Source organism: Cervus elaphus, chromosome 3 (genome assembly GCF_910594005.1).
Source record: "Cervus elaphus chromosome 3, mCerEla1.1, whole genome shotgun sequence".
Lineage (NCBI taxonomy): Eukaryota > Metazoa > Chordata > Mammalia > Artiodactyla > Cervidae > Cervus > Cervus elaphus.
Window position 1 is genome coordinate 39,747,119 of NC_057817.1, and position 13,102 is coordinate 39,760,220.

The window sequence follows — 13,102 nt, forward strand, 5'->3', positions numbered from 1 at the left end:
AGTCAGTGAGGCATAATAATAAGCTGGTTACAAGGTTTATAATTATCAGGCTAGTTATGCTCAACCTCTGGGCACCTACAACAGAGTATCCATCTCTCAGGGTTGTTGTGAAGATTGAATGATAAATGTATGTAAAGTGTTAGAACCCTACCTCGCCTGTAGTTGGCAGTATAAAATATTTTGCTTTTCTAACATCAAAAATAATAAACTTTATGACTATGATGATTAACATCATAAGCTTTGGTGTCAAATATCTGGTTTCTAACTCCAGTTCCACCACTTAATATAATCTCCCTATCTCTCTTATTTAAACCTCAATTATTTTCATTTTCTTGATATACTATTTCCTTTCTTTAGATCTTTCCATGCTAACCTCCAAATAACAAGTGTTAAAATTCAATACTAATTATTGAATTTTCCACAGTTTATTGTGATCCACACAATCAAAGGCTTTGACATAGTTAATAAAGCAGAAATAGATGTTTTTCTGGAAATCTCTTGCTTTTCTATGATCCAGCAGATGTGGGCAATTTGATCTCTGGTTCCTCTGCCTTTTTCAAAACCAGCTTGAACATCTGGAAGTTCTCGGTTCACGTATTGCTGAAGCCTGGCTTGGAGAATTTTGATCACTACTTTACTAGCATGTGAGATGAGTGCAACTGTGGGGTAGTTTGAGCATTCTTTGGCATTGCCCTTCTTTGAGATTGGAATGGAATTTTCTAGTCCTGGGGACACTGCTGAGTTTTCCAAATTTGCTGACTTATTGAGTGCAGCACTTTCACAGCATCATCTTTTAGGATTTGAAATAGCTCAACTGGAATTCCATCACCTCCACTAGCTTTGTTCGTAGTGATACTTCCTAAAACTCACATTCCGGGATGTCTGGCTCTAGGTGAGTGATCACACCATCATCATTAACTGGGTCATGAAGATCTTTTTTGTATAGTTCTTCTGTGTATTCTTGCCACCTCTTCTTAATGTCTTCTGCTTCTGTTAGGTCCATACCATTTCTGTCCTTTATTGAGCCCATCTTTGCATGAAATGTTCCCTTGGTGTCTCTAATTTTCTTGAACAGATCTCTAGTCTTTCCCATTCTATTGTTTTCCTCTATTTCTTTGCATTGATCACTGAGGAAAGCTTTCTTATCTCTCCTTGCTATTCTTTGGAACTCTGCATTCAAATGGGTGTATCTTTCCTTTTCTCCTTTGCTTTTCACTTCTCTTCTTTTCACAGCTATTTGTAAGGCCTCCTCAGACAGCCATTTTGTTTTTTTGCATTTTTTTCACCTTGAGGATGGTCTTGATCCCTGTCTCCTGTACAATGTCACGAACCTCCATCCATCGTTCATCAGGTACTCTGTCTATCAGATCTAGTCCCTTAAATCTATTTCTCACTTTCACTGTATAATCATAAGGGATTTGGTTTAGTTCATACATGAATGGTCTAGTGGTTTTCCCCACTTTCTTCAATTTAAGTCTGAATTTGGAAATAAGAAGTTCATGATCTGAACCATAGTCAGCTCCTGGTTTTATTTTTGCTGACTATATAGTGCTTCTCCATCTTTGGCTGCAAAGAATATAAACAATCTGATTTCGGTGTTGACTGTCTAGTGATGTCCATTTGTAAAGTCTTTTCTTATGTTGTTGGAAGAGGGTGTTTGCTATGACCAGTGTGTTCTCTTGGCAAAACTGTATTAGCCTTTGCCCTGCTTCATTCTGTACTCCAAGGCCAAATTTGCCTGTTTCTCTAGGTGTTTCTTGACTTTCTACATTTGCATTTCAGTCCCCTGTAATGAAAAGGACATCTTTTTTGGGTGTTAGTTCTAGAAGGTCTTGTAGGTCTTCATAAAATCGTTCAACTTCAGCTTCTTCAGCATTACTGGTCGGGGCACAGACTTGGATTACCATGAAGTTGAATGGTTTGCCTTGGAAACAAACAGAGATCATTCTGTCGTTTTTGAAACTGCATTCAAGTACTGCATTTCAGAATCTTTTGTTGACTGTGATGGCTGTTCCATTTCCTCAAAGGGATTCCTTCCCTCAGTAGTAGATATAATGGTCACCTGAGTTAAAATTCAACCATTTCAGTCCATCTTAGTTCACTGATTCCTAGAATGTCAACATTCACTCTTGCCATCTCCTGTTTGACCACTTCCAATTTGCCTTGACTCATGGACCTAACATTCCAGGTTCCTATGCAACACTGCTCTTTACAGCATCGGACCTTGCTTCTGTCACCAGTCACATCCACAACTGGGTGATGTTTTTGCTTTGGCTCTGTTCATTCTTTCTGGAGCTTTTATCCACTGATCTCCAGTAACATATTGGGCACCTACCAACCTGGGGAGTTCATTGTCCTATCATTTTCCTTTCAGTGTCCTATTTTTTTGCCTTTTCATACTGTTCATGGGGTTCTCAAGGCAGGAGTACTGAAGTCGTTTGCCATTCCCTTCTCCAGTGGACCACATTCTGTCAGACCTCTCCACCATGACCCGTCTGTCTTGGGTGGCCCCACACGGCATGGCTTAGTTTCATTGAGTTAAACAAGGTTGTGATCTGTGTGATCAGATTAGCTAGTGTCTGTGACTGTGGTTTCAGTCTGTCTGCCCTCTGATGCCCTGTCTCAGTGCCTACCATCTTACTTGGGTTTCTCTTATCTTGGACGTGGGGTATCTCTTCATAGCTGCTCCAGCAAAGCACAGCTGCTGCTCCTGATCTTGGACATGGGGTATCTCCTCAGGGCCAAGGCTCCTCACAGTGGACATGGGGTATCTCCTCTCGCCTGCAACTGCTGACCTTGTACATGGGGTAGCTCCTATTGGCCACTGCTCCTGACTTTGGAAGTGGGGTATCTCCTCTCCACCACTCTTGTGCCACACAGCTGCTGCTCCCAAGAGATGGGAAGACCAGACAACCTGACCTGCTTCTTGTGAAACCTGTATGCAGGTCAGGAAGCACCAATTAGAACTGGACAGGGACCAACAGACTGGTTCCAAATAGGAAAAGGAGTACGTCAAGGCTGTATATTGTCACCCTGTTTATTTAACTTATATACAGAGTACATCATGAGAAACGCTGGGCTGGAAGAAACAAGCTGGAGAGAAACAAGCTGAAATCAAGATTGCCGGGAGAAATATCAATAACCTCAGATACACAGATGACACCACCCTTATAGCAGAAAGGGAAGAAGAACTAAAGAGCCTCTTGATGAAAATGAAAGAGAAGAGTGAAAAAGTTGGCTTAAAGCTCAACATTCAGAAAACTAAGATCATGGCATCTGGTCCCATCACTTCATGGCAAATAAATGGAGAAACAGTGGAAAGAGTGGCTGACTTTATTTTTGGGGGCTCCAAAATCACTGCAGATGGTGACTGCAGCCACTAAATTAAACGACACTTACTCCTTGGGAAAAAAGTTATGACCAACCTAGACAGCATATTAAATAGCAGAGACATTACTTTGTCAACAAACGTCTGCCTAATCAAGGCTATGGTTTTTCCAGTAGTCAAGTATGGATGTGAGAGTTGGACTATAAAGAAAGCTGAACACAGAAGAATTGATGCTTTTGAACTGTGGTGTTGGAAAAGACTCTTGAGAGTCCCTTGGACTGCAAGGAGATCCAACCAGTCCATCCTAAAGGAGATCAGTCCTGGTTGTTCATTGGAAGGACTGATGTTGAAGCTGAAACTTCAATGCTTTGGCCACCTGATGGGAAGAGCTGACTCATATGAAAAGACCCTGATGCTGGGAAAGATTGAGGGCAGGAAGAGAAGGGGAGGACAGAGGATGAGATGATTGGATGGCATCACTGACTCAATGGACTTGGGTTTGAGTAAACCCTGGGAGGCTTGGCGTGCTGCAGTTCATGGGGTCACTAATAGTTGGACATAACTGAGCGACTGAACTGAATTATTGAATGTATCCATGACACAGTATTGATCTTATTACAACAATGGTGACATTCCTCCACTCAAAAATTGTATAATCCCAAGAAAAAGTTACTGAATGACACTAATTATTTTAATATTTGATTTCCAATAATGTATTTGTTAAAACTATTATATACTGTACTTGAAATTTACTTTAAGAATAGAAAACTTACTGCAGAGACAATTTACTGAGAGACACATTGGTCATTAGCAGAGTTGAGGAACCCTTTGAATCTCCTGCCTAGAGCTCCACCAGAGTTCATCCACTCACTGACTGGTACCAGTGTCATTACAGATAACTTATTCTCTCCAGAGTATCCACATCCTATTGCCAGGAGACTCTTCCAAAAGTAAAATCTCTGTGGTGTTTATGACTTATTTCAAGATCTTTGGGATAAAAGTTAAGAAACTTAAAATATGAGCATTTAACATATTTAAATATGCTGTTACAATTTCATCAGTATCTACGGGAAAAACTGCCATTCAACAACAGTTTAAGGTTTACTATTTTGTTGTTAAAGAGATATTTTAAAGTAAAATCTGTATAGTTCTCTCCATTCCCCTGTAACTGAAGTAGAGTTGAAAACTGAGGGCACTTTGGTTTAAAATAAGAAGTGTGAAATTGGGCATCAGCATCTAGCTTAATGTTCTTCCTAAGGTTAGTGCAAAAAAAAAGAAAAAAGCGAAATATAACTGAAAAATGTCCAAAATATATGACTTTTGCAATTTAGCAATATTAAAGATTTGTGTGTGTTAGTGCACAAGCAGTTGTGTCTGACTCTTTGAGACTCTATGGATTGTAGCCCCCAGGCTCTCGTGTTCACGGGATTTTCCAGGCAAGAATACTAGAGCATGTTGCCATTTCCTTCTCCAGGGTTTCTTCCTGACCCAGAGATTGATCCCATGTCTCTTGCATCTCCTGTATTGGCAGTCAGGTTCTTTACCAGCTGAGCCACCAGGGAAGCCCATATTAAAGATTTACTTTGGAAAAGTATGCATAGAAGGCTGAACTCACAGTATCAAGTAGTTTTTTTTTTTTTTACCTCTGATAGAATTTACATATGCATATATATAGAATAAGATCTTAAACACCTTATCCATTATAATATCGATGCATATTAACTCAGCATTAAAGTAAAAGAGAATAATGACTTCCATATTTGAACTATATTATCCATCATGTTCTGTCTTTCTAGATTTTGTTTTTAGTGCAAACTATTTCAATTTTAGATGAACATTTTCTCTAAAAGTTTTTCTGACTGTAACAATTCTGGGTAAAAGAGATGAAAACTTCTGGGCAATTTTCTTAAAGTAAAATAGAAAACCTACATTGAGAGATTAAAATTAATTTTTTTAGTGGGCACTCTTTTAGCTAATAGATTAAAATTTTCTGTTTAAACTGCAACCTATCAATTACATATTGAAGTTTTAAGATTTAAATTCTCTCAGACATTCTGCAATATGTCATCCTTTAGGTTATTGGTTAGTGTCAAGAACCACTTAGAATTTGAATCCCATAATGGAAAGAGGCCAAATCCAAAAGTAATACCCAGTTAGGCCTTGGTGATGCCAAGAGCTGACCTCCTCTCACAACTGGGCCTTGCTGGTCTATGCAGCCTAAAATTGCATAGAACATTAACATCAGGCAAGGCCACTCTGTCACTGTGACAGATCAACACAAAAACTAGGACACAATGCAATCATGTTTGAAAACATACAAAAACATGAACTTTGTCTATTCACAAATATGACCAAATATTCCCTGTCCCAGCTGCTATAGACTGTTTGAATTTATATATTGAAACCAAATCCCCATTGAATTAGAAGGTGTGGGCTTTGAAAGGTGATTAGGTTATGAGGGTGGAGCCCTCATGAATGAGATTAGTATCCTTACAAAAGAGACCCCAGAGACCTCCCTTGCTCTCTCTGCCACATGAAGACAAGCAAGAAGATGCTGTCTGAGAACCAGGAAACAGGCTTTCATTAGATACTGAATCTTGAACTTCCAAGCCTCCAGATCACTCAGAAATAAATTTCTGTTGTTTAAGCCACTCAGAATAATGGTTTTCTACTAGAGTATCATGAACAGACTAGGTCACTAGCTAACAGGAGTGATGTCTGATTCTTTATCAATTATACCTTTAGCTTGTGCTGTGCTATGCTTAGTCAGTCTTGTCTGACTCTTTGCTACCGCATGGACTGTAGCCAGCCAAGCTCCTCTATATCCGTGGGGATCCTCCAGGCAAGAATACTGGAATTGGTAGCCTATCCCTTCTCCAGGGGATTTTCTTGACCCAGGAATCGAACCAGGGTCTCATGCATTGCAAGCCGATTCTTTACCAGTTGAGCTACCAGGGAAGCCCATCTTTAGCTAAGATCTAGCCTTTTCTCCTAAGGCTTCCCTGGTGGCTCAGGGGTAAAGAATTTGCCTGCAATGCAGGAGAGTCAGGTTTGATCCCTGGGTCAGGAAGAGCCCCTGGAGGTGGTCAGGGCAACCCACTCCAGTATTCTTGACTGGAGAATCCCATAGATGGAGGAGCCTGGCAGGCTTCATTTCACAGGTCACAAAGTTGGACAGGGCTGAAGTGACTGAGCATGCAACCTTTTCTCCTAGCTAAGATCTATTTCATACTGTTCATGGGGTTCTCAAGGCAAGAATCCTGAAGTAGTTTACCATTCCCTTCTCTAATTCTCCACCATGACCCATCTGTCTTTGGTGGCCCCACACAGCATGGCTCATAGTTTCCTTGAGTTAGACAAGGCGTGTGGTCCATGTGATTAGATTGGTTAGTTTTCTGTGACTGTGGTTTTCAGCCTATCTGCCCTCTGATGGAGAAGGATAAGAGGCTTATGGAAGCTTCCTGATGGGAGAGACTGACTGAGGGGGAAACGGTCTTGTTCTGATGGGCGGGGCCATGCTCAATAAATCTTTAATCCAATTTTCTGTTGAAGGGCGGGGCTGTGTTCCCTCCCTGTTATTTGACCTGAGGCCAAACTATGGTGGAGGTAATGAAGATAGTGGCAACCTCCTTCAAAAGGTTCCATGCATGCACTGCTGCACTCAGGGCCCCCAACCCTGCAGCAGGCCACCGCCAACCCACACCTCCCCAGAGACTTCTGAACACTCACAGGCAAGTCTGGGTCAGTCTCTTGTGGGGTCACTGCTCCTTTCTCCTGGGTCCTGGTGTGCACAAGGTTCTGTTTGTGCCCTCCAAGAGTCAGTTTCCCCAGTCCTGTGTAAGTTCTGGCGGCTCTGTGGTGGGGTTAATGACGACCTCCTCTAAGAGGGCTTATGCCAGACCAGGTCTGCTGCACCCAGAGCCCCCGCCCCTGCAGCAGTCCACTGCTGACCCAGACCTCCTCAGGAGGCACTCAAACACAGTTCTGTCTCAGTCTGGGTGGGGTCTCAGGGTCTTGCTGTGCACAAGGTATGTTTAAGTCCTCTGAGCATCTCTGGTGGGTATAGTGTTTGATTCTAAACATGATTTCACCCCTTTTACCAACCTGCTTGGGCTTCTCTTTTGCCCTTGGAGGTGGGGTATCTCAAAGTCACTCCAGAGCCGCACGTCTGCCGCTCCAACGTTGTGAAGCCACTGCTCCATTCAATATCACAATAGTGCAAGTCCATGCCCCTACCAGTAATGCTGAAGAAGCTGAAGTTGAAAGGTTCTATAAAGACCTACAAGACCTTCTAGAACTCATACACACAAAAAAAGATGTCTTTTTCATTATGAGGACTGGAATGCAAAAGTAGGAAGTCAAGAAACACCTGGAGTAACAAGCAAATTTGGTCTTGGACTACAGAATGAAGCAGGGCAAAGGCTAATACAGTTTTGCCAAGAGAACACACTGGTCATAGCAAACACCCTCTTCCAACAACACAAGAGAAGACTCTGCACATGGACATCACCAGATGGGCAAAAATGAAATCAGATTGACTATATTCTTTGCAGCCAAAGATGGAGAAGCTCTATACAGTCAGCAAAAACAAGACCGGGAGCAGACTGTGGTTCAGATCATGAACACCTTATTGCCAAATTCAGACTTAAATTGAAGAAAGTAGGGAAAACCACTAGACCATTCAGGTATGACCTAAATCAAATCCCTTTCAAGTATACAGTAGAAGTGACAAATAAATTCAAGGGATTAGATCTGATAGAGTGTTTGAAGAACTATGGACAGAGGTTCATGACACTGTACAGGAGGGAGTGATCAAGAATATCCCCAAGAAAAAGAAATGCAAAAAAGCAAAATGGCTGTCTGAGGAGGCCTTACAAATAGCTGTGAAAAGAAGAGAAGTGAAAAGCAAAGGAGAAAAGGAAAGATATACCCATTTGAATGCAGAGTTCCAAAGAATAGCAAGGATAGATAAGAAAGCTTTCCTCAGCGATCAATGCAAAGAAATAGAGGAAAATAGAGTGGGAAAGACGAGAGATCTGTTCAAGAAAATTAGAGACACCAAGGGAACATTTCATGCAAAGATGGGCACAGTAAAGGACAGAAATGGTTTGGACCTAAAAGAAGCAGAAGATATTAAGAAGAGGTGGCAAGAATACACAGAAGAACTATACAAAAAAGATCTTCACGACCCAGTTAATGATGATGGTGTGATCACTCGCCTAGAGCCAGACACCCTAGAATGTGAAGTCAAGTGGGCCTTAGGAAGCATCACTATGAACAAAGCTAGTGGAGGTGATGGAATTCCCATTGAACTATTTCAAATCCTAAAAGACGATGCTGTGAAATGCTGCACTCAATAAGTCAGCAAATTTGAAAAACTCAGCAGTGGCCACAGGACTAGAAAAGGTCAGTTTTCATTCCAATCCCAAAGAAAGGCAATGCCAAAGAATGCTCAAACTACCACACAATTGCATTCATCTCACACACTAGCAAAGTAATGCTCAAAATTCTCCAAGCCAGGCTTCAGCAGTACATGAACCATGAACTTCCAGATGTTCAAGCTAGATTTTAAAAAGGCAGAGGAACCAAAGATGAAATTGCCAACATCTGCTGGATCATTGAAAAAGCAACAGAGTTCCAGAAAAACACCTACTTTTGCTTTATTGACAATGCCAAAGCCTTTGACTTGTGGATAACCACAAACCATAGAAAATTCTGAAAGAGATGGGAATACCAGGCCACCTCAGCTGCCTCCTGAGAAATCTGTATGCAGGTCAAGAAGCAACTGGACATGGAACAGCAGACTGGTTCCAAATCAGGTTCTGCCAAGCCTGTATATTGTCACCCTTTTATTTAATTTATTTTTTTTTCTTTTATTTAATTTATATGTAGAGTACATCATGAGAAAAGCTGGACTGGATGAAGCATAAGCTGGAAGCACAAGATGAAGATTGCTGGGAGAAATATCAGTAACCTCAGGTATGCAGATGACACCACACTTATGACAGAAAGTGAAAAGCTAAAGAGCCTCTTGATGAAAGTGAAAGAGCAAAGTGAACAGTTGGCTTAAAACTCAACATTCAGAAAACTAAGATCATGGCATCTGGTCCCATCACTTCATGGCAAACAGATGGGGAAACAGTAGAAACAGTGACAGACTTTATTTTCTTGGTCTCCAAGATCACTGCAGATGGTGACTGCAGCCATGAAATTAAAATACCCTTGCTCCTTGGAAGAAAAGTTATGACCAGCTTAGACAACATATTAAAAATCAGAGATGTTACTTTGCTAATAAAGGTCTATCTTAGTAGTAGTCAAAGCTATGGTTTTTCCAGCAGTCATGTATGGATGTGAGAGTTGGACTATAAAGAAGGCTGAACTCCAAAGAATTGATGCTTTTGAACTGTGGTGTTAGAGAAGACTCCTAAGAGTCCCTTGGACTGCAAGGAGATCCAACCAGTCAATCCTAGAGGAAATCATTCCTGAATATTCATTGGAAGGACTGATGCTGAAGCTGAAACTCCAATACTTTGGCCACCTGATGTGAAGAACTAACTCATTTGAAAAGACCCTGGTGCTGGGAAAGATTAAAGGCTGGAGGAGAAGGGTATGACAGAGGATAAGATGGTTGGATGACATCACCAACTCAAAGGACATGAGTTTGAGTAAACTCCAGGAGTTGGTGATGGACAGGGAAGCCTGGCATGCTGAACTCCATGCGGTCGCAAAGAGTAGGACATGACTGAGTGACTGAACTGAATTGAAGACCTATTTAGATATAGAATCATAGAAGCACAGAATCTTTGCCAATGCTTTCCTCTTCACGTTCTCCTTTCTCTCTGCATGTAAGCTTTTGAAATAACACTTATTGAGTACTTTCCACATCTTAGCTTCCCTTTCGTCTTCACACATGTCCTCTGAGGTAAGTCCCCAGTGGCACTGTGCGATTGAGTAATACCTAGCTGACGAGCAGTCTAGAAGTCCAGTCACCCCAGTCTGGATGAAGAACACGTGATCTTAATCACTACAGTAAATTTCATGTTATAAACAAAACAACGCATAAGCTGGACTCCACTTCTCTTTTCTGGTTCTCTCTCATTCTTTGTCACAGTTGAGCTTTGGTTTCCTTGTTGCCTACCTTCTCTTATTCCCATAAGCAATGTCATCAGAGTACTGTCTCCCATGCCCCACATTTTATCAAAACCACCAACAACCTCAGAATGACTTGAAGAGAGGACAGGCTTTGGAATCATACAGACCTGAATTTAAATCCTAGTAAGTTATTTAATACCTCTAATTTTCATTTTTACCTCATGCAGTCCTTGAGAGGTCAAAAAAGATAACACATACAAAACACCTGGTGCATTATTTGCAATAAAAATAATAATGTATTAGTATTTCTGACCAATCAGTAGCATTTGATGTTGTTAACTACTCTTTCTATCTTGAAACAATCTATGCTTTTGACTTCTTGAAGTCCATCCTCTCTTGGCATTCTTCCAGTTTTCTAGAAGATCCTTGGTATATTTCAAAAGATTATTTTTATTTGCTTAAGTCACAAATATTGGTATGCTCTAGAGGCTTGTTCTTTGCGTTCTTTCCTTCTTGCTTGAAATCTTGCTAGGTTCTCAATTTTTGTGTGTAGAGAGGGATGAGAACTGAAAGGATTTTTCAGAATTACTAAAGGAGTTTTCAAACTACACACCTTTCATCCTTGACCTAAGGGAGGTTCTGATATATTCCCTCAGGGGCATAATGCACTGTGTTTGAATTTTTTGTGTGATAATTAGTCTTCCTGGGTTTAAGAATTTTTAGTATTTCTTTGTTTTGTGACATACATAAAAGCACATCTAAAATTGTTAAGTGACAGTGTAGAAGCAACTTGACTCTTCTTTTCCTTACATTCCTTTCTTGGAAGAGTCATAGACTAGGTACTATCACTAACAGTTCTAACCTCTCAGAGAGTGATAGAGATTTTCATTCCATACTTAACTGCCCTTGAGGATGTTCTGGGGAAGAAGCTGCCATCATTCGCTCATTCTTATACTAGCTCGTTCCCAAGAGAAGAGGAGAGAGTTACTTGATTGAGAAAACTGGTGAGGCTGGTATACATTAGCTGATGTTTGTTTACTGGTCAAGTTAACGCATTGAAAGCTCTTGCCCATAAGCCATCTTATTTCTTGGAGCTAATTTTTTCTCTCACTCTGTTCTTGGATCTTGCATACCTTGTAAGCAGTGTGTGTGTGTGTGTGTGTGTGTGTGTGTGTGTGTGCACGTGCACCCTTGCAAGACTACAAGTGCTCTTTCCTGCTTCGAGGTAGTTAATGCCACTTGCAATACCCTACATGAGAAGCCTGTAATTAGCCCAGTTCTCTCCCTGTGTCTAGAAGGTTTGTTGTTGCTGTTTAGTCATTCAGTTGTACCCTCTTTGCTACCCTGTGACTGTAGCTCACCAGGCTCCTCTGTCCTTGGGATTTTCCCAGTAAGAATACTGGAAGTGAAAGTCACTCAGTTGTATCCTTCTCTTTATGATCCCATGTAGTATACAGTCCATGGAATTCTCCAGGCCAGAATACTGGAGAGGGTAGCTGTTCCCTTCTTCAGAGGATCTTCCCAACCCAGAGATCGAACCCAGGTCTCCCACATTGCACGTGGATTCTTTACCAGCTGAGCCACCAGGGAAGCCCAAGAATATTGGATTGGGTTGCCATTTCCTCCTCCAGGGAATCCCCCTGACCCAGGGATCAAACCAGCATCTCCTGTGTCTTCTGCATTGCAGGAGAATTCTTTACCATGGAGCCACTGGGACAGCCTAGGAGGTTAAGTAAGTTCAAACCATGATGGGAGGTAGGGGGCCCAGCAGCATTCACCCATGTAAGGAGAGTGTCATGAGAAAACTGTTTGGTTTTTTCCCAGGTATTTTCCCAGTCACTTTGCTTTTTACTCATTGTGCCCACTCTGTCAGGACACTAGAGGAGAGAATAGGTAAGCAGTGGTCAGCAGAGCAAAAATAAAATTAATGCATCATATTCATTATTGCATGCGTTTCTTTTAACTAAGGGAATGTGACTTCCTTCTTATGAGCTGGTTTTTTTAGGTAACTGAAGACTACAGAATCCCACAACCCTGAGCTAAGACCACTATTTGAGATTTTCTACATTTGACCACAAAAGCTGCATGATGTACTGCTTTTCAAATGTGGCCCGCAACTCATTAGTGTGTGAGGAAAAAGTTTAACAACTTATTACCAGGATTTTTTGTTGTTACTGTTGTTAATGAAAAAGAAAATTTTAGAAATTACTGGGGTTTTCTTGGAGGGTGAGAGCAAAAGAGAGAAAAATAATTTCAGCATAGTTAACAGTCTTAACACTACATAGCTTGTAAGTAGCAAAGTAGAGATCCAATTGAGACCCTCTGAATCCATGACATGTGCTTTTGGTTGCATGATACACCTCAATTTTACTGATCTCCAGTAACTTACCTAATTTACTCAGCTGATTGTCTTCTGAAACATGAACATGGTAATTAAATTCATAGCTCTTGGGGTTCAAACCCCCAGCAAGTTACCTTACTTCTCTGAGTCTCACTGTAGAGATAACACAGGGAGAAGGGTGTTAGGATTCCAACACAAGAATGTAGCCTATAACTGGGTCTTTTCTAATGAGTCAGTTGTTCGCATCAGATGGCCAAAGTATTGGAGTTCCAGCTTCAGTGTCAGTCCTTCCAGTGAATATTCAGGCATCATTTCCTTTAGGATGGACTGGTTGGATCTCC